The 23,565-nt window shown below is 51.8% G+C and overlaps 1 protein-coding gene across 1 annotated transcript in view; it reads left to right on the top strand.

Moving 5' to 3' along the window:
• The window catches only part of LOC144257659 (glycerol-3-phosphate acyltransferase 2, mitochondrial-like), a 145,887-nt gene that overhangs the window by 90,286 nt on the left and 32,036 nt on the right, over positions 1-23,565 (top strand). The gene's annotated exons all lie outside the window — the stretch shown is intronic.

The following is a 23,565-nucleotide window of genomic DNA, read 5'->3' as shown; positions in this document are numbered from 1 at the left end:
ATTTCTAGCCTGCTGCTTAAGCCAGAGGATCATGCCACTTCCCCAAAAGAAGCTCTCCAGACACCATTCTGAGGGAGAAATCTTGTGAGCCTTAAGACAGAGGCTATGCAGAATGGCCCAGGCTAGATCAGGAGCGTAGCGCCTCGGGCCTGCCTTACGTGAGGCTCCAGATTCAGAACGCAGGTCAGGGTTTGGCCCGTTATCCTCGCCCTCCCCACCACCAGCATCCATGAGAACGGCCCAGGGGTTCCAAGAGGTCCCTGCCCTCCGAGCCAGCCACCTTTCAGCACCTAGCAAGAGGAAGCCCCTGGCAGCATGTAGGAGATGTGGAGGCTCCAGCAAAACACTCGTCTCTGAAAGCGAAACCTGTTATTATCAGCTACGGAGAACTGCCTATTATTATTACTCCGCCGTACGCCTGTCAGCATCTCGCTGTCGCGGCTCCTTCCCGCTCCCAGGCAGCGGTGCTGCTGAGGGGAACCGTTTGCTGACAGCAAGCCAGTAACCCTCTTGCTGCTGGACAAAACCGCACCTGGGGTGCCAGGAGAAAGGACCTGATCCACTGCTGGCCCGCACCTTATGCAGGGGTCATTGACACCCGTTCGACGTGCGTTGCAGGGACTCGGCTCCTACCGGCCCGCGAGCGCCTGGGCCGGTGCGGCTGTGTTTTATATCCAGTTCGCGCCGGTCTGGCCCAGTGTGCACAAGGATGGGGAATCAGGCTGACGGAGCCGTTCCCATCCTCTGCCCCCGTATGTCACTCCGGCAGCGTACAGAGGCAAGAACTCTGCTCCAAGGGCGAACTGCCCCCTGGTGCGGGCACAACGTGAGGGCGCCATTAGCACAGCCCTAGGCTGACCCCCTCACAAGCGATGGTGCATGAGGCGTGTTGGGGTCGGAGCCAGGGACAGGAAGGAGAGGCTGTAGACAGGAAAGGTGGCTCAGTGGAACTGCGGAGCCTGCATTCTGCCACAGACTCCTTGTTTAGCCTTGATCAAGTCCCTTAGTCATTCTGGGCCTCGCTTCCCTGTCTGTACAAAGGGGCTAATAGCACTGCCCTGCTTCCTTGGGCTGGGTGAGGATAAATACATCACAGCCTGTGAGCGATTCCAGTGGTATGGTGTCAGAGATCGAGCTGGAGAGCCTGGCTCGCAAAAGAGCCCTTGGGAGGTTGCCACATAGTAGAACCCCCAACTGGGGTTGCTCTAATTTATGCCAGAGGCATTTTGGCTCCCAGAACAGTCTGGAATCCCAAGAATGCAAAGGCAGCTTAAAGCCACCTTTGCCCTTCGCTCCCTTGGGCTGCAAGAAGCACAGCACAACAGAACCGCAGCCGAAGTCTAGTCCAGTCTCGCTCTTGCTCCACGACTCTGTCCAGAGCCCTTACCACACCTGCTTTGCCCTGACAGAGATGAAGAAACTAAACCCAGAGAGGCCAGTTCTGCTCTCAGCTCTGCCAGTCCACTGCCGGTGGGACTTAGCTCCAGTGATGCTGTGAGAGCTGCTGCCCTGGTGGGAAGGAGAACAGCCCAGGAATGAGCAGCCCCGCAGAGGTGCCTTCAGTAACTGGTGTAACTCTGTTGTTAATGGGAGCTAGGTGTGGTAAAAAGGAAGCCTGCCTCTGAATGATTGAGCCCTGGGTCTACACCTAGCTACGTTGCTCAGGGGTCTGAAAAATTCACCACCTTGAGAGACATAGTTTAGCCAGCCTAAGCCATGGTGTAGACGCTGCTGGGCTGGCAGAAGAATTTTTCCATCTTCCTCTTGAGGGGGTGGATTTATTACAGTGACGAATGCCCCCGCTCCCCCTCCTCTATAGCAAGTGTCCATGCCACACCAGCATAGCTGCAGCTGTAGCCTCTGTAGTGTAGACATCCCCTAAGGATTGACATACGAAAGCAATATGGCCCTGTTAGCTCATTAGTGTCTGAGAGCCCTGTTCTGACACCGGGCAAATTTGTGTCGCCCCATTTTGCTCCTGGCTCTTGTGGTAGGAAAGTTGGACTTGAATTCGGGCATTATTGGCTTCATGTTTTCGCTTTGGAAAGACTGTGGTTTAAAAGAGAGTGAGGCTCGGGGGAAAGGGAGCAGGACACAGAGATGGGGGGGACTCCAGTGTGGGCAGGGAAAATAGGGTGAAAAACAGGGCAAAGTGAAAAGACACCCCACAGAGAGTGTGAAAGGAGGAGGAGGGGAACAGAGAGACCTAGTTCTCAGATGATACTTTTCACCAGTAGGTCTCCAAGCATTTTACAAAAGAGATCAGTATTTTACAGATGGGGAAACTGAGGCACGGAACAGTGCAATGACCTGCCCAAGGTTACCCAGGGAGATGTGGTGCAGGAGTGGCTCAGTAGGGGGCACTGTCCCCCGTTGAATGTGACCCTCCCCCCCCCAGTGCCCGAGCATGGCATTAGGGGGTGCTGTTGTGCAGGGAACAAGGGACTGGCGATCTTCTCCTTTAGTACGCTGCTAGGGGGTGCTGTGCTGATGGAGGGGCTGTATTTTAAATGAGACCGCAGATGAAGGCTCCTTATAAAAGTGTGGGAACGTTTGTCAGGGTGTCAGTCCAACTGTGTCTGGGCCAAATTCCCAGGTACGCACTTAGGGTCTTCCTAGCTAGAATACCCCCTACTGAACGATTAGTTCATTGCTTCCTGTCCTAAGCTGTCCTGTAATGTGGCTGTACTAATTGAAACAGTTGCAGCTTTCTGTCCCAGAGGTGATTTTTTGAGATCCAAGCTAATTCACGAATTAACTAGAATGCTGTAAGGAGTACAGTCTCTCTCGTGTGTGTTAAACTGATGTATCACTGCCCTCTGCTGGAGGGAATCAAAACTGCTCACCTGTGTGTCATAGGCCCCTATAGGGCTCTGGGCTTGTGGTGATTCTCCCTAAGCTCAAGTGGATGGAGCCTGGGATGTTGTAGCAGGAGGGTCTGCATAGCACCCCTGCTCTCCCCATGTTTTTGGAACTGCTATTGCTGTGCAACGTAGGGATGCTTTGTCACTGTATTGTTCTTTTGTGCAAAAGCACGACAACTAGAAACCATGTAACGGCCTGTCTCAGAGACAGCAGGCAAGAGATCTCTCGGGGGCTCATTCCAGGTGAGAGATCCCTGACACGACACTGTCAGGCCTGTGTGTTCAGCCGACCTCGCAGTGCCTCACCCGCAAAGGATCCGAGTTTGCTGCCCTGAGGGCCCCGATCCTGCAAAACGCTGACGCACGTGTGCTGACTGGGATTGCTCCTGCAGGCAGAATTAAGCAGAGACACACGCGTTAGCGGGATCGGCCTTTCGCCCGAGCTTCAGCAGCTCCTGCTTTTAATTCTGAAGGTCCCTGGTCTGACCCAATGAGCTTTGTTACATCTGTCCCGTTCGAGCCTTATTTGGAGGGCTTTCTGCACAGGGGTAGATTTTTGGCCCGGAATCATGGGGAAATGTTTCTGAGCCCCAAGCATCAGTGATTGTAGCCAGAAGGATTTTGCATTTATCCATGGCCTGATGTTGCTTGTTTTTCTCAGCAGACTTCGACGCCCTCACTGAAGGTTGTCTGGGTTAATAACTTACATTACAATAATGCCCAACTGAAATCAGGGGCCCATTGTGTGAGAGACTGCACAGAGACACAGGCCCTGCCCCAAATAGCTTATGGTAAATAGACAAAGGGGTGGGGGTGAGGAACTGAGTCACGGAGCGGAGAAGTGACTTGCCCAAGGCCACGCAGAAGAGCAGGGAGAAGAGACCAGGTGTCCCAATTGCCCTGGCCACGCGATCACGCTGCCTCCCTTTTTTTCCAATTTCCAGCCCACTTGACCCTGCCGCTGGGCGTCAAGTGGATTTTCCTTTTCATCGCTGCACCCGCCTGGCGGGGATGATTCAGCGCTGCCCACGTGGCTGGCTGGTTCTTGTGTCGCACTGCTCGTGTCTCTCTGTCCTTTCAGCCTTTCGCTTCACAAAGGCTCTGAGTGCTGGAACAATCTGCTCTTCACCGGGGAACAATGTGGGAGAGCAGGCGGGGAATTAATGTCGAAAGAGCATCCAGAGCAGATGTTTGTTGGTATCCGTTCAGCTAGCGCTCTTGTTTCCAGGCTCCAATGGCCGCGGGAGCTAACAGAGGATCCTTGTCTTGCAGGGGAGGGAGCCCAGGGCCAGGGCGGGGTCCGGGGCCTTCTCAGTCCAGCCACAGTGACTGGAGGGGAGGAAGCACAAGATTATATTGGGCCCTGGCTAGCCCTGTGTTTGTCTCTGGCAGCTGCTTCGGAGCAAGGGGCAATTGGAGGGCTGCCCGGGGTCCTTGCACTGGGGTCTTTGGATAACCCTGTGGCACCTTCCTTGGTGGGGGAGGGAGGGTTGAAGGCCGGGGGAGAGTTGAGCCGAGCCCCATGGATAGAAGCTTTTTCCCCCTTTGGGCTTATTGTATGGAAAAGCTCCTTTCACCTGAAGGGCTTTGCAAGGGTGGGCTGGCAGCATGGTTGTTTTTCAGAGGGGGAAATTGAGGCACAGACTTGCCCATGGTTGCAGGGCATGCCGATGGCAGAGCCGGGAATAGAACCCAGGCGTCCTGTCTCCCAGCCTCCTGCCTGAGCCATTAAACCACATGACTCTTGTGCAACAAGGAATAGAACCCAGGAATCCTGACCCTCCTGGTCTAACCACTTATCAATGCTGTCTCCCTAAATCTTCTAAGCCATCAGCCAGTCACACAATAAAGCCCTTGGCATTTACAATGCACTAAGTCAGCTGGTTTTCCAAACATCCTCCCTCCCAACCCTCCCTTCCTTATGCTTCTCTCTCTTCAAAGTAAATAAATCAAACTGCTGCTTTATTTTCTGAAAGACAACTATTAAGGGATAAAAAGCTCCCAACTGCACTTAAACGAAAGCATTTCAACTCCAGCCCACAAGATGGTTAAAACATCAAGCTTTGTGAGTCAGGTGGTAAATTGCTACCTTAATTCGACGTCTTTTTGCTCCTGAATCGGAACCAGGTACAATTAAAGAAAGCTCATGACTGCTCCGATTTTGTTTAAGACTCCCTTGTCTTTCTCTGGAGTGTCAATTTTGCAAACTATTTCGGTGACTTGCCAATTTGGCCTTTCTCTGGAGTGGATTTAAAGAAAAAAAAATGTTCAGCTGCGCTGCAATAAGCCATTTGCCTCAAATGAAATCAGAAACAAATTGACTTTAATGCTTCGACTGACATTTCTTCTAATCCTGCTTGAATTAAGCCGAGCAGTTCTGTCCCCAGTTATGGCTGCTGCCTGTCCCTGCTTCGTTCACTTCCCATTCCCATGCCCTTGCGTCAATTTGCTGAAAAAGCCTGCTGCCATCTGGGCATCTGTTCCACAGACAACAGCAGGCAGTGTTTTCTCGTGGCTCAGAGCAGGGTGCTGACTGGAGCCAAGCAGGGCTTCGTCTGTAATGAAAGAGGTGCTGGGGCTCGAGCAGTTTTTTTTTTTTTGCTTTCATAACTGACGCGGCAAGCTCAGAGGTGCCGGGGCTCTGAACTGCGAAGCCGAGAGGTGCCAGGGCTCAGCCTTGGCAAGCCCTGGCACAAATTAAGCACTGGATCTAGAGTACCTGGGTTCTTTTGCCTATTCTGTATCTCACTTGCAGTGTAACAACATACATAAGAACAGGAGGGAATGAACAGAATTGGGCAATTTATCAAGCGAGCCATGCCCTGTGATCCAGTCCCAGTTTCCGGCTGTCCGAGGCCTTGACCTTTGGCAACACACCCGCGCCTTTGAGGATGTGGGCCTCCGAGCCCAGTTATCATCAGGAGTGTGGTTTCTAGTGGCTGGAGCAGTGGACTGGGTGAGGGCCAGGACAGCTGGATTGCTTGTTGCCAGACCCTGCCTGGCACCTTGAGCACCTAAAATCTGAGCCATCTGTTGACGGCACTTTGGAGCAGGCCGGGCCTCAGTCTGGGACAAAAATATCTAATCACAGCGCGGAGGCCTGAGGTTTGCCAAGAGCTCAAATAGCCTGTAATGAAATCACAGATAATTAGAGGCCAAGATTCTGGATGCTTCTTTCCCATGGGAGGCACCTGCTGGGGCTGAAGCTCTGAGCCCCAACGAGCCATACCCCAAGACCCCCCTCTCCACTGGGAAGAAGCCAGAGGTGATGGGTGGGACGTTTTTGCCGGGGTTTGCTGGCCCCGCTTCGTCACATAGTGCCACCAGGCCCTCTCCCTGCCCGGCAGCTGCTGGAGCCAGTGGCCCCTTCCAGCAGCTCCCAGCTGTTTGCCACTACTAATTCCTGGGAGCCGCAGGGAGAGGCCGCTGAGGGTAAAAGGAGGGGCATGCCTGGGGGAGTGTGACACGGGCTGTTGGGAGGGGTGGTGGTCGAATCTTTAAATTGTGCCCCCCCCCCCCCCAGCAGGCACCAGTCATCTCTGGCAGAAGCCCCTAGCCCCACCACCCTGCTGCAGAACTCTAGGCACCCCTTCAACCCTGGTGCACAAAGTGTTGTATATGGGCCGGATTAGCATCTCGCCGACCCCCGTGTAAATCCAGAGTTAACGCCATTGATGTCAGTGGAGTTACTCTGGATTTCCACTGGCATATGTGAGATCAGAATCTGGCCCCGGATGGGTATGTTTGTCTTTGGATTCTCCAAGCTCTTGAGCACATTTTATTTACTTTTAAAGGCCCTGCGAGTGGCTATACTCTAGGCCAGTGCTTCTCAAGCTCTCTGATGTGGGGGACTGGCAATTTTTTCCCCCGATGTGCGCGCAGACCAGCAGCCGATGGCTCGTGGACCGGAACCGGTCCGCGGACCACCACTTTGAGTAGCACAGCTCTAGGCATCTATCATGTCTCCAGAGTCCTGTCGGGGCCGTTCTTTATCCTTCCAGAGAGGGATCGAACGCAGCGCCGCTGCTCTAGGAGCTTCAAAAGCTCTTGTTGCTCATTGATTCTTGGGGTTATTATCGGAGAGAACATGCGGTCGATGGCTGCTATTTTGGAGTTGTTTTTCCCTGCCATGTTGAGTGGCTTCTTTCTCCTTTCCAATATATTGAGCAGCGGTACCTAGAAGGCAAAGCAGAGTGCATTTGGTTTTGTGGTGGTGGACATAGGGAGGTGAGGTTCATAGATTTTAATTCACAGGTTTTAAGGCTAGAAGGGACCTCCTGCATATAACAGGCCAGAGCATTTCAGCCCGTTGCCCCTGGACTGAGCCCAGTGACCTGTGTCTGAATCAAGCCTAGCTTCCAGAAAGCCATCCACTCTTCATGTGAAAACAGAGATGGAGAATCCACGGCTCTACTGGCTAATCACCCTCACTGTTGAAAATTGGCACCTTAGTTGTAATTTGAAGTTGTCTGGATTCAACTTCCAGCTGTTGGTTCTTGTTCTGCCTTTCCCTGCTCGGTGAAGATCCTTATGTGAGAGCTGGTTATAAGGTTATCAAGAACATTTGCCTCCCATCCAAGGATCTGCGTGTGATTAGCAAATATTAGTTAATTCTGCCTCACAGCCCCTCCAACCAATCTGGTGAGATCTGGGTTCAATTCCTGACTCTGCCACTGGCCGCAAGTCATTCTCTGTGACTCAGTTTCCCCATCTGTAAAATGATATTGCTTTGTAAAGCTCTTTGAGATGACCATTTTTAGATAGGAGTGAAGTGGATCTCAAAGATTATTAACACCTCTCTCGTGAGCTAGTGAGTATCATCAGATGAGACAAATCTTACATGTCTCCTGTCACTGTAACATTTGAACACCTCACCATCTTTAATGTATTTATCCTCTCAACACCCCTGTAAGCGAGGGCTGTGCTGTTATCCCCATTGTACAGATGGGGAAACTGAGGTCACACAGGGACTCTATGGCAGCCTAATGCGCTAACCACTGGATCACTTCTCCTGGGGAAACTGAGACCCAGAAAGGTGAGCTCAAGGTCATTTAGTGAGTTTCACCCATGCAGCTCTGTTGGAGTAAAAGACTAAAAGGAACAACCAGGGATGGAATAAAGAAGGGATTGCCTCTCAAACTCCGCCCACAATCCCAAACTGGGGTGTTTTTGCAAAAACTGACCAGTGCTGAAATGGTTAACATTGTTGCTATTTAAAATTTCATCAAACTGCTTCAGAATTGAAAGGGACCTGCACAGTAAAATAAACTGTGATTTTACAATGCTTAAAGAAGACCTAAAAGGTGTTTTAAAAGTAATAATAATTGGCTTGTCTTTCAACATCAGAAAATCATATTTTATCCCCTTTCCTGGAAGGATCTCTGGGCAGCTGGGTTTGACATCAAAAACCCGAATTTGGGAGGGAAAGGTGGGGTTTTTTTTGGAGGTCCAATCAGGCTTATTAAAACTCTGTCTTTTGGGTAAGCATTATTTAACTCAAATGTTTGATAAACAGTGAGGAGGAAAGATCTCTTGGTGCAAAATTTGCCATCCCAACTGCTTGAATGGAGGGCTGAGAGAGATTTCTCCCTGGCAAAAATAGAAATGGTGGAACTTGCTATTTCTCGAAGGTCAGACAAAAGCAAGCAGGAAGTTCGTAAACTCTTTGGAGAAGAGGCTCTCTTTGCTTTACAAGTGTGTACAGTGCCTAGCACGGTGTGGCCCCAATCCTGACTGGTGCCTTGGGGTGCTACAGTGATAGAAACAAATACTCAACTATTTCAGGCCTGGAACAAAATAGGGCAGAAGCCCAATGTTCTTTTCCCAGAGCAGGTCTCCTTTAGCTGAGAGAATGCCCTGCAAACAGCCACTGAGCACTACAGACAGGAAAAAGGAAATGACCTCGTCTCTGAGAAACCGCTCACCTGAGTTCTCAGCCCAGGTATTATAGAGAGGTTTGGGCTTACATTTAATCAAGTCCAGCGAAGCCTTTTAATGATCGGATTAGTGCTTTCCTATTTTCTGAGTCAGTAGCTCGAGAGCTCCAGGCCAGCGCCTAGATCCAGAAATTAACAAACTTGGAAGAGGCTCTGCCTCTCTGAACTAATTAATATCTAGCACTCCAGCGAGCACACCTCTGGGATTGTCTGGGCGCCGTGACGGTGCTCCCTAGGCCGCAGCTCCCAGAGACGGAGTGGGGAGCTACACCTGTGAGCCCCCCTAACTCCTGTGCGCACTTCTTCCCTGTGTCACACCACTGGGACTCTGCTGAAGGCTTCTGGAAATGGGCTGTTAACTAGAGCTCATCGGGATCTCCGCCCCCGAAAAAGTGCAACAAAAATGAATGTTTTTTCATTTTCCTCTAATTTTTTTGAAATGTTTCAAGATTTTGTCCGAAAAGCCCCCCCATTCTTAGCTTAAACCCCAGAACATTTAGATGACCCCCCCCAAATTTGACAAAATCATTTTCCATAAAAATGTCCATTTTGTCCAAAAAGCCACGTTCCATCGTGGTGAAAACTGGTTTTGGACAGGACATTTTCGACCAGTTCTAACCTTAGCCTCTCCATGCCTCGGTTCCCCTGGTGTAAAAACCCAGGTCGGGTTTAGGAGACTCATCTACTGATTCTTTGTAAAGTACTTTGAGCTCTTGGGAGGGAAGGAGCCGTGTCATTTTCCAGCTGGGCGGCTGCATGAATGACATTCACTGGGGGAAAAATTAACTGAGGAGCGACGAGGATGGAATTAGTAAGACAGACATCCGCATCGACATTGTGGAGTGGCGCGGGTTAGCGCCAGGAGCATGGGGAACGAACGGCCGGATCAGACTTGCAAAGAGCAATGCTGCACTCGAGAAATGATTGTGCCCTGGAGAAACGTATCGGAATGCTTGAGAATTGGAGCAAAGGGGATGCTCCCAGCCTGAGTGCAGGGCTCTGACCCCGGGGGACTGCAAAACTGCTGGAAACGGATGCCGTGTGAAGGATCTTCCTGAATGAACCATGGAGAGGGAGTGTCGTGAGGGCAGGAGAGAGAGACATGGGGTGACGCTGTGATTGTCACATGCAGAAAGAAAGCGCTGAAAGAAGGGGGGGATGGAGAGAAGAAAAAGAGAGAGACACACAGCACTTGCCTCTGGACATTCAGTTCCCTTCATGCGAGGACCAAGGCCTCCTTGTTAAACACTGGCCTGTCACTGTAACTAACCCCGGAGCAGCCAGTGAGGGGCACCCCAGGGAGCTGGTCTGGGGGGTGATGAAGGGCTTGTCTACACAGAGACTTAGTGTGCGGTAAGCTGGGGTGGAAAAGGGCCTTTGACGTACAGCTCCGAGCGCACTACGGAACAGTCGCCGTGTAGTGTGCGGGCAGGCTAGTGCGCTTTCCCCAGCGTGCGCCCTTGCAAGCTGAAGTGGCTGCTCAGCCAGGCAGGGCTTGTCCCGCTTGCCCCCTCAGCCAGCTGGGGCGAGAGTCGCTCTGGAGCCAGCACACTCAGCTCTCCACTGGGAGGGAGCGTCCCCTGTCGCATCCCAACGTCCCCCTCTCCTAGCGATGCTCTGCGTGGTACTGATGAGCTGGGCCTAGCACTTGGGTATGAGCCAGACAGAGGAGACTCCCACTGACGTCAGTGGCCTGGGAGCCAGGCAGCGGGCAGGCCACTCCGGTGAGGAGCCCATGAGGTGGTTTCTCAATACGTCTCCCTGCATCGGCTGGGGTGGGGTGTTGGAAAGTGGCAGGGGCAGGTTCTGGGGCCTTCTGTCTCCCAGTGCAAGGTGCTGTTAATTCCTGTTTTAAGCCCAACTGGACTCTCGGCGTGTTCTTTCTCTTGAAGCCAGTGGGATTTATTTGAATCTCGCAGCAGAATAGGGGCCCTGGGTGAGAATCATGAGCCCCTTCTACTGCCGGGGAAACTGAGGCACAGAGCGAGGATGTGACTTGCCCAAGACCATGCAGCAGAACAGTGGCAGAGCCAGGAATAGATGTCCTGGGGCCAAGCCCCCATCCTTGTTCCTGTGATCACACAGCCTCTCCGTTTGCCATCCTTGGTCCCCCTCAAGAGCTGTCCTGGCTTCCCCAAAGGTCCATCACCAATCCCAAAATCAGCTATGCTGCAGGGTCAGGCTTCAACCGTCAAACATCCTCTGGGTCCACCAAGCCCACCATCTGGCTTGTGTCGTACCTTTCAGTGACCAATCCAGCTGATAGCACTGGGGGTCAGATTCTGCACTCGCTCACGCTGGGGTGCATCAGAAATGACTCCCAAAGTCCATAGTGTTGCATGGTGCAGTTCACCCTCTGTGCAAAAGGCCCGCAGTGAATCTGTGCCCCACTCAAGCCGGTACGCTAGATGACAAGCGTATTAGAGAGGCAGCGTGAGCCGAGGAAGGTGAGTGGAACGGGGCGGCCGGAGACCTACTCTGCCACTGACTTACCATGTGACCTTGGCTCTGTTGGCCGGTGATCAAATGGGATATTAGTGGTGTATATAGGCTCTGTGCTGGGGGAAATACCATCTTCCATGAGAGTAGAATCAGATCTCCTGCCAGCGCGACCAGCTCTAGACCAAATGGTGCCCAGGTGAGGAGCATCTTCATTTGTTAAACTTTTGAATAACTTACAGGCGGTCGCTTGCCCCTAAATCCAGCCCTGCCTGCAGATCCTTCTAGCCTGGACCTTTTCTGCTGGGTGTTCCTTCTGTGCGTTCACGACCCACTCTTGCTTCTCTCCTCTCCCCATTACCGCTAGACTGGTGCAGCGGGGTCCACCTTTGCTATACGTCAAACCGGCACGTGCTGTTCTCCTCCATTTACTTTTCCGCACCATTTCACCGCCTCTGAAAATGAATAACTCTTCCTGTCAGCGCAAATGCTCAGAGTATTTATCCTCACGCCAGCCTGCTGGCGGCGCTGCAGTCAAGACCCCAGCAGCGCTTAAAATATCCTGTTTTCACATGTCTTTAACTCTGCCATAATAATTTGTTCCACTTTGAAACTTGGCATAGAAAGTCACTGTGTTGTGCTTTTCTCCTGAAAACCAGCACATTTTGGGCAAAAAACCCTCCAACCCCAACAACAAATAGTTTGGGCCATTTTTATGCTGACGGCAAAATGTACGGATGTGTTCGGAACTATTCGTTTTTTGCGCTTGTTATCAGTAAAAACGAACAAACCAACCCGTGCTGATGTCTTTGGGAGTTCCCAATGATTATTTTTTGTGCTTGTATCAGTCAAAAAAATCCAGAAAACCCAAAAGGCCATTTTTATTGATAAAGCCCTGGCTGGGATGATTTAGTTGGGGTTGGCTCTGCTTTGAGCAGGGAGTTGGACTAGATCAGTGGTCTCCAAACTTTTTGGCTCGCGCACCCACAGGGTGAAGACCGGACGACCTGCCACAGACATGCCGCCGACGGAAGAAGAACAGAAGACCTATCGCAGGCGAGCCGCCGGCGGGGAACACCAGCCATGAACGTGCAGAGCTGCCACCAAAGGAAAAAAACGGCGGAATGCCATCCAGCAGCGCTCCTGCTGCCATGCACCCCCTAGGATCATCTCACACCCCAGTTTGGAGGCCACTGGACTAGATGAGCTCCTGAGGTCTCTTCCAACCCTAATAGTCTATGAACAGCATTTCAGCTGTGCTTTTCTCTAATTGCTTGTTGTCTGGGCCAAACAAACTGAAAGAAGCCAAAATATTGATGATCGAAAAGGTACCGTTGCACAAGTCTGTCACTGCTTCTAAGAGTTTTAGCGTGTTGTATCGGGCCCTGGTTGGGTACAGGAAGAGAAGCTGAGTTGGTTGAAAGATGCTGTTTCATCAAAGCAGAATTTGTTTCAGTGACGTTTGAGATGGAGACAGAGACTTCTTCCTTAATAAAGTACATTAACTGCTTTACAGAGGGTGATTTCTAAAGTTAGCTCTGTTTGCCAGAAGCTGGGAAATTTCGACAGTGGGTGGATCACTTGATGCCCTGTTCTGTTCATTCCCTCTGAAGCACCTGGCATTGGCCACTGTTGGAAAACAGGACACTGGGCTAGATGGACCTAGAGTTTGATCCATTGTGGCCGTTTTCATGTTCTTAGTGCAGATTTCACTGCAGTATTGTACTTTGGGGAATATTGCAAAACTAGCTTGCACATTCTCTGGGACAGGGATTGGCTTGTGAATAAATATTGATATCACGCTTAGAAGAACAGAGCCTTTATCTCTGATAAAAGAAAAGGACATCCGATGAAGTGGGCTGTAGCTCACGAAAGCTTATGCTCAAATAAATTGGTTAGTCTCTAAGGTGCCACAAGTCCTCTTTCTTTTTGCGAATACAGACTAACAGGGCTGCTCCTCTGAAACTTATCTCTGATGGGGCTCTCGGCACTATTGTAATGCAAATCATATTAAGCTTAATTAACGTTTGTAAAGGCCTTTGAGTGCCTGAAATGAAAGTTACCCTCGCCGATCAGTATTGTTTATTAGTATGGACTGCACCTGTGAAATTGTTTGTAGGACGGGCACCTTCGAGTCTTCCTTTTAATGGGGCTCTTTGGAAATCTCCGCCTTCACAGCCCCACGACTGCAGCCTGTTCCCCGAGATCTGTAACGTGCAACCAAGGCCCAAATCCTTCAAGGCCTTCAGGCTCCTAACAGTGAAATCAGTGGAGGCTGCGACCCCTTAAGGATCCGGGCCCAGGAGAGGAGGTGAAAACACCCTTTACAATGGTGTCGCCCCTCGGTGGGGGAAACTGAGGCAGGTAAATTTGCGGCAGGTAAAGGGCCAAATTTCTTGCCCCATCCAGGCAACGCCCCCCCCCCCCCAATATACAATCCCTTCCTGCAGACCAGGAGGGGACCCCCCCCTTCTCCTGGTGATGGGGGGGATGAAAAGAGACGAAGGGGGGGAACGCGAGGCCTGTTGAATATATTTCGCCCCCCCCCCCCCCCCGCCCATCACCCAGCTCCCGCCCAGACGCCCCCGTGACGGGACAGGCCCGAGCCGCCCCGCGGCAGGGGAAACGCGCCCCGGGCTCGGGGATCCGGGCCGGGCCGGGCCGGGCCGGGCGGCGGCGGCTCTCGGGCGAGCTCTGCCGGGCGCGCACGGGGGGGAGGCGGCGGCGGCGGGGCCGGGGTGAGCGCGGGCCGGGGGGGGACCCTGCCCGCGGGGAAACATGCACCGGACCCCCCCGGACTCCCACGACACCCCCGGGTCCCGCCCCGTGCCCGGGCCCCCCCACCCCTTCCCTGCCCCCCTGGGTCCCGCCCCGTGCCCGGGCCCCCCCACCCCTTCCCTGCCCCCCTGGGTCCCGCCCCGTGCCCCCCCACCCCCTTCCCCTCCCTGCCCCCCTGGGTCCCGCCCCGTGCCCGGGCCCCCCAACCCCCTTCCCTTCTCTGCCCCCCCCCGGGTCCCGCCCCGTGCCCGGGCCCCCCCCACCCCCTTCCCTTGCCTGCCCCCCTGGGTCCCACACCGTGCCCGGGCCCCCCCACCCCTTCCCTGCCCCCCTGGGTCCCGCACCGTGCCCGGGCCCCCCCACCCCCTTCCCCTCCCTGCGCCCCCGGGTCCCGCACAGTGCCCGGGCCCTGCCCCCTGCCCCACCGGTCCCTTCTCTGCTCCACCTACAGCGTCTGGGACCTCCTCATCCCTTCCCTTCCCAGGCCCCATACTGTGCATGGGACCCCCTGCCCCCTCCCCAGCTCCACCGGGCCATGTACAATGTATGGGACCCCCTGCCCCCTCCCCAGCTCCACCGGGCCACATACAATGTATGGGATCCCCTCCCCAGCTCTGCCAGGTCACGTACAGTGTCTGGGACCCCCTGCCCCCTTCCCAGTTCTGCTGGGCCATAGACAGCGCATGGGACCCCTCCCCTGCTCTTCCAAGCCACATACAGTGTCTGGGACCCTCTGCCCCCTCCCCAACACCCCCTGCTCTTCACCAGGTTGTGTATTCGATAGGGCTCCATTTGTTCATGCAATGGTTCCAGCCTGCTGCTTAGGACTTAGGTGCTGTGTAAGTGGATAACAGTGTTGCTTGGGTCTGGGCTACACCTACAAATTGGATTGGCCTAGCTACATCGCTGAGGGCTGTGCAGAATTTTGAAGAATTATTCTGTTGACCTAGCTACCGCCTCTGGGAGAGGATGGAAAACCCGCTTCCATCGACGTGGGAAGCATCTTTGGTATAGCTGTGCTGTGTTAGTGTAGACGTACCCTTAGATGGTCAGCCTTGGGGGGGGGCAGGGACCACCTTTTTGTTCAGGGTTTGTACAGCGCCTTGCACAGTGGGGTCATGGGCCATGTGATACTATTTCTTTCCGTGCCGAAGTGTGAAGGAAAATAACGGGTGCCTGTAAAGCTGCTACCGGTGGCTGTTCCCGAATCCCCCAGCCTCTATCGTTCCTAAATCAGATCCTTGCAAATGAGGCAGACGGTGCGTTCCTCCCACAGGGCCTTAGCACAGGGTGTACGAATCCGGTGCGGCGGCTGAAAAGAGAGGCGGTTTTTCAGAGATCGGAGGGCCGTGAAGATTCTCATTCTTAAACTCAGCCTTACGCTTTCTTAACTGATCTAATCACCCGCTCTGCTATCCTCTCCCCAGCTCTGCGCTTGAATAACTGAAAAATGGCCGAAAGCTTCCAAAATAAGGTGCCCATTCATCCAAACACTTACACGCATGTGTTATTATTCGTTGTTGTTTATACTGTCCAGCACCCAGGAGCCTTGGTCGTGGCCCAGGACCCCACTGTGCTGGGGCTGTGCAAAGACCGAGCGAAAGGGCAGTCCCCGCCATACACAGTGGACAATAGAAGTATTAGTAGCTCTCCACCTCGGTGGCCTCTGCAGGGCTATTCACGTGTTAAGTGTTTTGCAGGGCCATGGCCCAGGTCATTGTAAAAATAAGCAGGAGAAATTTCAGACCCCAAATCATTTTTTCCGGGGAGCAAGTTCTAAGCTATTGAAAATAGAGATTTGCCACAGAAAGTGGTTTCCCCTCCAACTTTAAAGGGACACAATCAGATTAAAGTCGTCGTTGTTTGTTTTTGTATTACAGTTATACAAAGCTCTATCTGAGAACTGGCCCCATGGTACTAGGATGCTGTACATGCACGCATCAGAGACTTGAAGAAGTTAGATAAGGCAGACACAGGGTGGGAGAGGAAACTGAGGCCAGAGAGAAGTGACTTGCTCAATCCTTCTGCCTTCCAAAAATTATATAACCAATTTATATAACGTTATTAAATAGTAACAAATTCTTACGAATAAACCACTTACAGTATTTAATCTACATTTCATCTTTTAGGTTGTTACCCTTTTTTATTCTTTTGCATGTTAGTCAATTTGGACAATAGTTTCTCCTTTGTTTCTGGCTGATTTTTGCTTTCTGGCTCTCGTGCTAGCACGATGCTGCAGTGTTTGGGGTGCAGACACTGCAGTGGGAATGCTTAAATCAAAACTCTTCTCAATGGATTTTTTAATTTTTATTGAAATATTTCACTCGGCAAGCATGTTTCCTGGGGACTTTCTCCCATTTCTTTTTTTTTAATTTTTTTTATTTATCATTATTTACTTGTTTGTATCTATTAGGCTGTTGAGAGGTTTGTTTCTTCCCCCCTTTAATAAATGGTGCTTTTCTGGTTTATGGGCTAGCAAAATCATTTGCAAAAAAGGGAAAGTGTCTGAGGCAAAAACTCTTCCACATTTTAATATCTAATTTTCAAACTAGGGTGCCTTAAAATGAGGTATCCAGATCCCTATTTAGACCCTAGTTCGGCAATTGACAACCTGCGGGCAGACTGCTTCATCTGCATGGCACTCTGCCCAGGACAGGGGTCTGTCCACGTGTAAATTACAGGATTGGGGCTTGAATGCATAGATAAGAGCCTTAACCTACCATTGAAATTGAAGGGAGTCCAGTATCTCTGAAATCAGGCCACTTATTTTGCTACCTAAAACCCTGATCCTGCAAAGAATTATGCACGTGCTTCATTTTATGCCCTGTGAGTAGTCCCATTGAAGCCAGCTGCCATTGGGCTGTGTTGCTTAGTGGGAACTTGAAATACTTAGAATCTGTTCCTGGCTCTACCAGTGGCCTGCTGGGTGACCTTGGGGAAGTCACATCGCCTCCCTGTGTCTCAGTTTCCCCATCTGTAGCTTGGGGATAATGGTACTGACCCCTTTTGTAAAGCACTTTGAGATCTGTGGATGAAAAGCACTGCAGAAGAGCTGGGTATTATTATTATTTACAGGACTGGGGTGCAAAAATAGAGATGGAGAAGCCTAGCTTTAGGTACACTTATTTGAAAATATTGGCCTGTTGTAGTTAGACGACTTAGTGCTTGTTTAATTATATCCTGTTGTCAGCCCTGCTGCTATGACCCCAAAAAGGAATGTTTCACTTGTAATCAATCTTTATGTATTCTTAAGGCATGGCTTTATGCCCAGAAAGCAGTTTTTGCTTTCTGTAATCTTTATTAACCAGTTATTTGCCAAAGTAGCGCTATCCTGCTACAAGTGTACTTAGGACCCGTACCCGCGGGCGTCCAATCTTTACAAGATTCCTATCCCAAATCCAAACGGCCAGGTCATGACCCTGTGCCAGACTGGTTTGACTAATGCTTGGCTCCTCTCTGGTTCCCCAAACTATGTTGACTAAAAGCATAGCTAATTGTTTTGATTACATGCATGATTCATTATTAAAAACGTTCAAGAGACCATATCACCAAATGTAGGCAAACTGATTGTCTCCAGATAAAACAGTACAATACGAAAAGCAGACATACCCTCCACCTGGGAAGCAATTCTTATCATGTAGCGTGTTCCCCTGACTCAGAAGGCGTGCTTCCGAAATGTGCATTTAAACTAGCTATATTTATAGTATGGTTTTGCAAGTTACATCACTAGAACCCAACCCACCAGTTTGTAACGGTTCCTTAACTGGTGGTTTATTCTGTATTTTTCTTATCTTCATTTTGAATGCTACATTCTGAACCAGTTGCCCATGTCGGTCGGTACCTGTCCTAAAATATAGAACAAATGTGTCTTTGACAGATTTCATATTTGCTAGCTCCAAAGCTGACTTCAGCTTTGCAAAACGCTCTGGGATACTTAGCATAAGTGAATAAGAGTAAGCAGAAGACCATTCAAATATGTGCTGGCATTTATCTGTAAAGTAATGTGCAATACATATTACAAATACATGCTGGCTAACAGATTAAAACAATTCCTACTGGTGTTAGATTGCCGTGGCACTATCTTGCCCCCAAGTCTAAATGTTGCGTTGAAAGTCTCAAGCATCCCTTTATAGAGCTGTTACTGAGATGCTGTGTTACAAGCAGAGTTTTACTGGCATTTGGAGGAATGTCAGATATGCTCCAGCTGGGGCCACAAGGCGTGAGTTGGCTGCAGCTGTCACTGGGTGAAATGTTATGGCCGGGGTTAAGCAGGAGGTCAGATTAGATCAGAGGTGGGCAAACTATGGCCCGCAGGCCACATCCGGCCTGCGGGACCATCCTGCCCAGCCCCTGAGCTCCCGGCCAGGGAGGCGAGGCTAGCCCCCAGCCCTTCCCCTGCTGTCCCCTCACCCCTGCAGCCTCAGCTCGCCTTGCGGGCAGCGCGGCTGCCAGTCCTGCCGCTATGAGCGGCGTGGTAAAGGTGCGGGGAGCAGGGCAGGGGTTGGATAAGGGGCAGGAACTCCTGGGGGGCAGTCGGGAATGGGGAACGGGGGGGGTTGGATAGGCATGGGAGTACCGGGGGACCTGTCAGGGGTGGGGGTGTGGATAGGGGTCAGGGAGTGCAGGGGGGGTTGGATAGGGGGTGGGGTCCTGGGGGGGTGCTTAGGGGCAGGGGGTCCTGGGAGGAGACGGTCAGGGGACAGGGAGCGGGGGGTTGGATGGGTCGGGGGTTCTGAGGGGGGCAGTCAGGGGGTGGGAAGTGGGAGGGGGCAGGGACCAGGCTGTTTGGGGCGACACAGCCTTCCCTACCTGGCCCTCCATACAGTTTCGCAACCCCGATGTGGCCCTCGGTCCAAAAAGTTTGCCCACCCTTGAAATCTGACTCTTAAGTCTCTGGTAGAGATGGGACTTAACTGCACGATTTGGGGCATTGTCTAGGCCCAGGGCCTTGGTACTAACTGGGAACATGGGTAAAACACAGGTGCCATTTAGCGTGGAGTAATAGGTTCCCAGGCATAGTGGCTTTTGCTGTGAAGCTGGGATGTTAGGAAGGAGATGCCATACCCGTGCTTGGGAGAGGCTTGAGAAATGCCATGAAAGACACTAAACACTGAGAGTTTAAGCCCTAGAGCCTTACGGATTTTTCAGAGTGACAGATTTTGAAGAAGCAGCAATGGGGAGGCGGTGGGAGGGCCTTAAAACTTTCCTTTATAGGCAAGATCATCTGGGTGACGATCCAGTTATAATCCTTTCCCCCAGACTAACCCCTTTCCATTGAACGGCCCCATTGGAGATGCTCAGCAGCTGGTCTGGGAAGATTGAGTAGTGGAATGACTGCCCTGCTCAGGAGCGGAGCTGCACTGTATGTCAGTTCGATCTCCTTGTGCGATGAGGGCTCATCTGGTGGGTTCAGCTTCAGTGGTGGTGGTTTTCATGCAAATGCTGGATGATGATCTCTGGACTCCTAGGAATCGATATGAAGGGATTGAATATTTTGAGATTTGCATTGCAGGCGTGCGACGAGCCACAGGAGAGGAAAGATGGTCCACTGGGTCGGGTGCTAGCCTGGGACTTGATCTGGGTTTGAGCCCCGCTGCCACCACAGACTTCCTGTGTAACTTGGGCAAGGCCGTAGCCTCTCTGGGCCTCACTTCCCCTTCTGTACAATGGGGATACTGGCCCTGCCCTGCCTCACAGGGGTGGGGGAGGATCATTATGTTAGAGCATGAGGCACTCAGATACTAGGTAATGGGAGCCATATACGTACCTGAGAGAGATGGGTACTGAGGGTGCTAAGCACGGTGCTAACATGGAGCAAAAATGTCCTTTGTATTATAGGAGCGCTAGAGATCAGGGCCCCCTTGCGCTAGGTGCTGTATATTCACATAGCAAGAGACTGCCCCAGAGGCCTTAGAGTCTTAAGAGACAAAAGGCAGATGGGGACACTGAGGCAGGGAGGGGGATGTGACTTGCCCAAAGTCACCTGCAGAGCTGGGAATAGAACCTGGGTCTCCTGACTCCCAGTCCAATGCTCTGTCCACTAGGTATCCACACTTCTCCAAATATATGGTTTAAAGTAACGGATGAGACTTAACAGGAATCTCTCCAAGCCTGTCTAAGTTCTTCTGTGGTGCCCACCCCGTCTCTGTAGTATCTGAGCATCTCACATACATAAATGGGGTTGCTCTCCTAATGCTACCTGTGCGCTAATAAAGTGTTCTCCCCGTTTGTGCAGAGGGGGAACTGAGGCACAGAGAGACCCAGGGCCAGATTTTCAGAGGCACTGAGCACCCGCAGCTCCCCTTAACTGCAGCTAGCTCAGCGTATCTGAGAATCAAGGTCTAAGGTGATTTGCCCAAGATCACGCATGCGGTCAGAGGCAGAGCTGGGAGCTCCCCCCGATTCCCACAAATCTACAGCCTGATTCTGCAGTCTTGTGCTTTACAGATCTCTTGGCAGGGTCTGCGAATTTTTCACTTTGTTTTCATTTTAAATGTTTTGTTTCTGGGAGCAATTATGCAGCTTTGTCTTGCTTGTCAGCTCAATAAGGACAAAGAACATATGTTAGATCGTGGGCTGCTTGCATGGATCTTCCACAGTGCAGTGTGAGCATAGCGTCGCAATTGCGGTTTGCAGGGTGTTGGGACAGCTGTCCTGTCTGTGTGTGTTTTGTGGGGGAAGAAGGGAATAACAGGAGGCATTGTCTGTATGATAGTAATAACATAACAAAGGGCTTTTGCTTAAACCAGTGTTTTCCAAAATGAGAGGCACAAAGGAGACTCTGGGGGTGTATGGACAGACCTCTCCGTTGTTCTCCAGGGTCTCAACTTTGTTTTCTTTTCTTTTTTTTAAAGTAAGTCTCTAGTTTTTAGACTTGAGAGGGAAACCTTCAAGGTGTGAACTGAGTGTAACCGATACTGCAATGCCTGCCTGAATTTGCAGAGAGCCTGAAACAATTGCTCAGAAGTGCGAACCTCTTTTTGTTCTGGTGGGGGCTGACTCAGATGTCACTGGTGATGTGTGAGGAAGGACCGTATGAAGATTTATGCTGGTGGTTCCTCAGGAGGGACGTGAGAGTGTTGCAAATTGGATGTGATAGGTTTCATTTCCTTGTTTGGTGCGTGGGGAGGACTCAGTTTTCAAAAGTTTGGGAAATATTGGGTTAAATCCCAGGGTCTGAACCTGGGTGGCCCAACAAGTTAGAACAGGGGGTGACCACTATGGGTAGATGGGGGAGGGTAGTCCTGACATTTTTTTGTGACGGAGGGGAAAGGGGGTGTGTGTGAAACTTTTTTCTTTTGTAACAGAGCCACTGTGTGTTAAAGGATGAAACCCACAGATATTTTAAAAAATCATTTTAAGTGAGTACACCGCTGCGCCAGATTCTGCCCTCTGAGAGCTGTGCCTTCGACTCCCAGGGGTTCGTCTCGATTTTCACCTTGGGTAACTGAAAGCAGAAGACGAAGGGTCCAAGGGGTGTAAAGCGCAAGTCAAATGGGACTTGTTTCCACACAGAGGCCAGGCAGGGGTTGAATCCAGGGCCCTAAGCTTGGAACGTTACAACTTACAAGGTGCGTGTGTGGGAGGGAGAGAACGTTTCAGAAAGTGATCAGCCTGTGTGAACGGGGGCTTAGAATGGAAACTCTTATGCCACGTTAACTCTGGGCACTGGTGCAGAGCATTCACACTGCGATACCACGTGCTTCCCATGGCTGGCTGGCAGTGAGCCTGTGTTACTGTTTGAGGAAGCAGGATTCTGTCTTTTTACTGAGGAGGCAGCTTGGAATTTGACACGCGGGAATCTGACCAGGGCACTGGGGTTAGTGCCCTGGGCTCCAGGACCCCAAATAACCATGGTATGTTTTAACGGTATCATAGTAGCCCATCAATGAGACCCACTAAGACAGGCCTCCAGGTGCTAGGTGCTGCCCGTTCATGTAGCGAGAGACAGTCCCCGCCCCCAAAGTGTTTGTGCTCCAAATAAACAAGGCCAGGGAAGGTTTATTCATCTCCTGCCTGTGGGGTGAAGTGCCTAGCCCAGGTCTCCTGCATGCCCGGTCAGTGCTCTTTGCCCTTCTGTCCAGCTCTGCTCCCTGACTGCTTTGCAAAACACCAGCAGGTGATGTCAGCAGCCGGAACAAATGGGACTCGGAGCCAAGCTGCCAATGAAATGATTAAGGGGCTGGCGGGATTGACTTAAGGGGGGGAAAGATGATCCCCTAATGGGGCCTGGCTTTGGAGGGGTGCAAACGCCAAGAAGGGGAGGGTGCTTTGGGGTATGTAACTCGTAGGAGGGATGGGATGGAACTAAACAAAGGGGAGTGTCAGTTAAGGTCTGTTAAACTGTGAAGTTGTGCCCCAAAGGGGGGGGGTAACATCTCTTAAGAGCTAGGAAAATATCCTAAAGGGGAAACCTGCTTTCCTTGTGTTTGATTCTGTATTTTAGGTATGGGGGCACTATTGTACATACCCTGGAGAGCTGACCATCTACACAGGCAAAACATAAGGAGAAACGGAGGCATGGACTGGGGAAGTGACTTGCCCAAGGCTGTACAGTGAATCAATGGCAGAGCCAGGGATAGAGCCCAGGTCTCCCACCTCTCAGTCCATCCTCCTGCCTGCTGGGCTGCCCTCTCTTTGTCCTGCCCTTATGTTCCCAGGGGTCGGCTTTGGTTGGTGGAGCCGAGCACCAGCTGGGATGCAGTGCGGGGCAGGCTCCCTGCCTCTGTGCTCCGGGTGCCATCGGCTAGAGCCGCAGTTTCCTGGTAGAGATTGGCGTCTCCATGGGAGAGCGAGGAGGGCGTGGGAGGGAAAAGTCAATTGTAACGATATTGGAGTTGAATTACAAAGAGAATAAACTCTTCTCCTCAGGGCTTTGGGCGCATTGGCTGCTGGGTTTTTTTCCCTCTCTGTGCGGTAGATGAGCTGCAGAACAATTGATTTCTCAGCCGAGGAGTTAGCCTTTCCCCTCGAGAAGTCTCCAGTTGTGAAAGGGAGTTTTCCTCTTGCTGGGGGGGGGGAGTCTGCGGCCCAGCCTTGCCCATGTCTGGCTAAGACCATTGCCCAGGCAGCGAGCCGGAGAGTGCCGTGAATACAGAAGGTCGAGCCACCGTGTGTGGAGAGCATACGATTGCTTGTGCTTGAAGCCCTACCTGCAACAACCACGCAGGGCCATTGGAGGGGTCCGTTATACAATAAAGACCCCCGGTGCTGGCCAAGGCGAGGTTCGCCTCCCTCTGAGGCGTTAGTCATTGGCCACAGGATTTGGCCAGGCCATTTCACGGAAGCAGAATGTCTGTTCCAGGCGATCTCTTCCTGTCTGAGCAGCGGCTGGGTGGCTCTGTAGATTGCAGGCCCGCAGTGTCTGAGAGCAGGGCAGTGCTGTTTGTACAGATGGGAAACTGAGGCACAGATCTAAATGATTCACTCGAGGTCACCCAGGGCCTCTGTGGCAGAGCTGGCATCCCGGAGTAGCAACCGAACCGCTGGGCAGCCCTTCCCCTTGGTGGTGCTTCGGGTGGTGAGTTTCTCCACCGGCCTCCTTGTCT

This window comes from Eretmochelys imbricata, chromosome 26, assembly GCF_965152235.1.
Source record: "Eretmochelys imbricata isolate rEreImb1 chromosome 26, rEreImb1.hap1, whole genome shotgun sequence".
Lineage (NCBI taxonomy): Eukaryota > Metazoa > Chordata > Testudines > Cheloniidae > Eretmochelys > Eretmochelys imbricata.
Note: the sequence above shows the minus strand (reverse complement) of the source record. Positions and strands in the feature narration are given on the sequence as shown.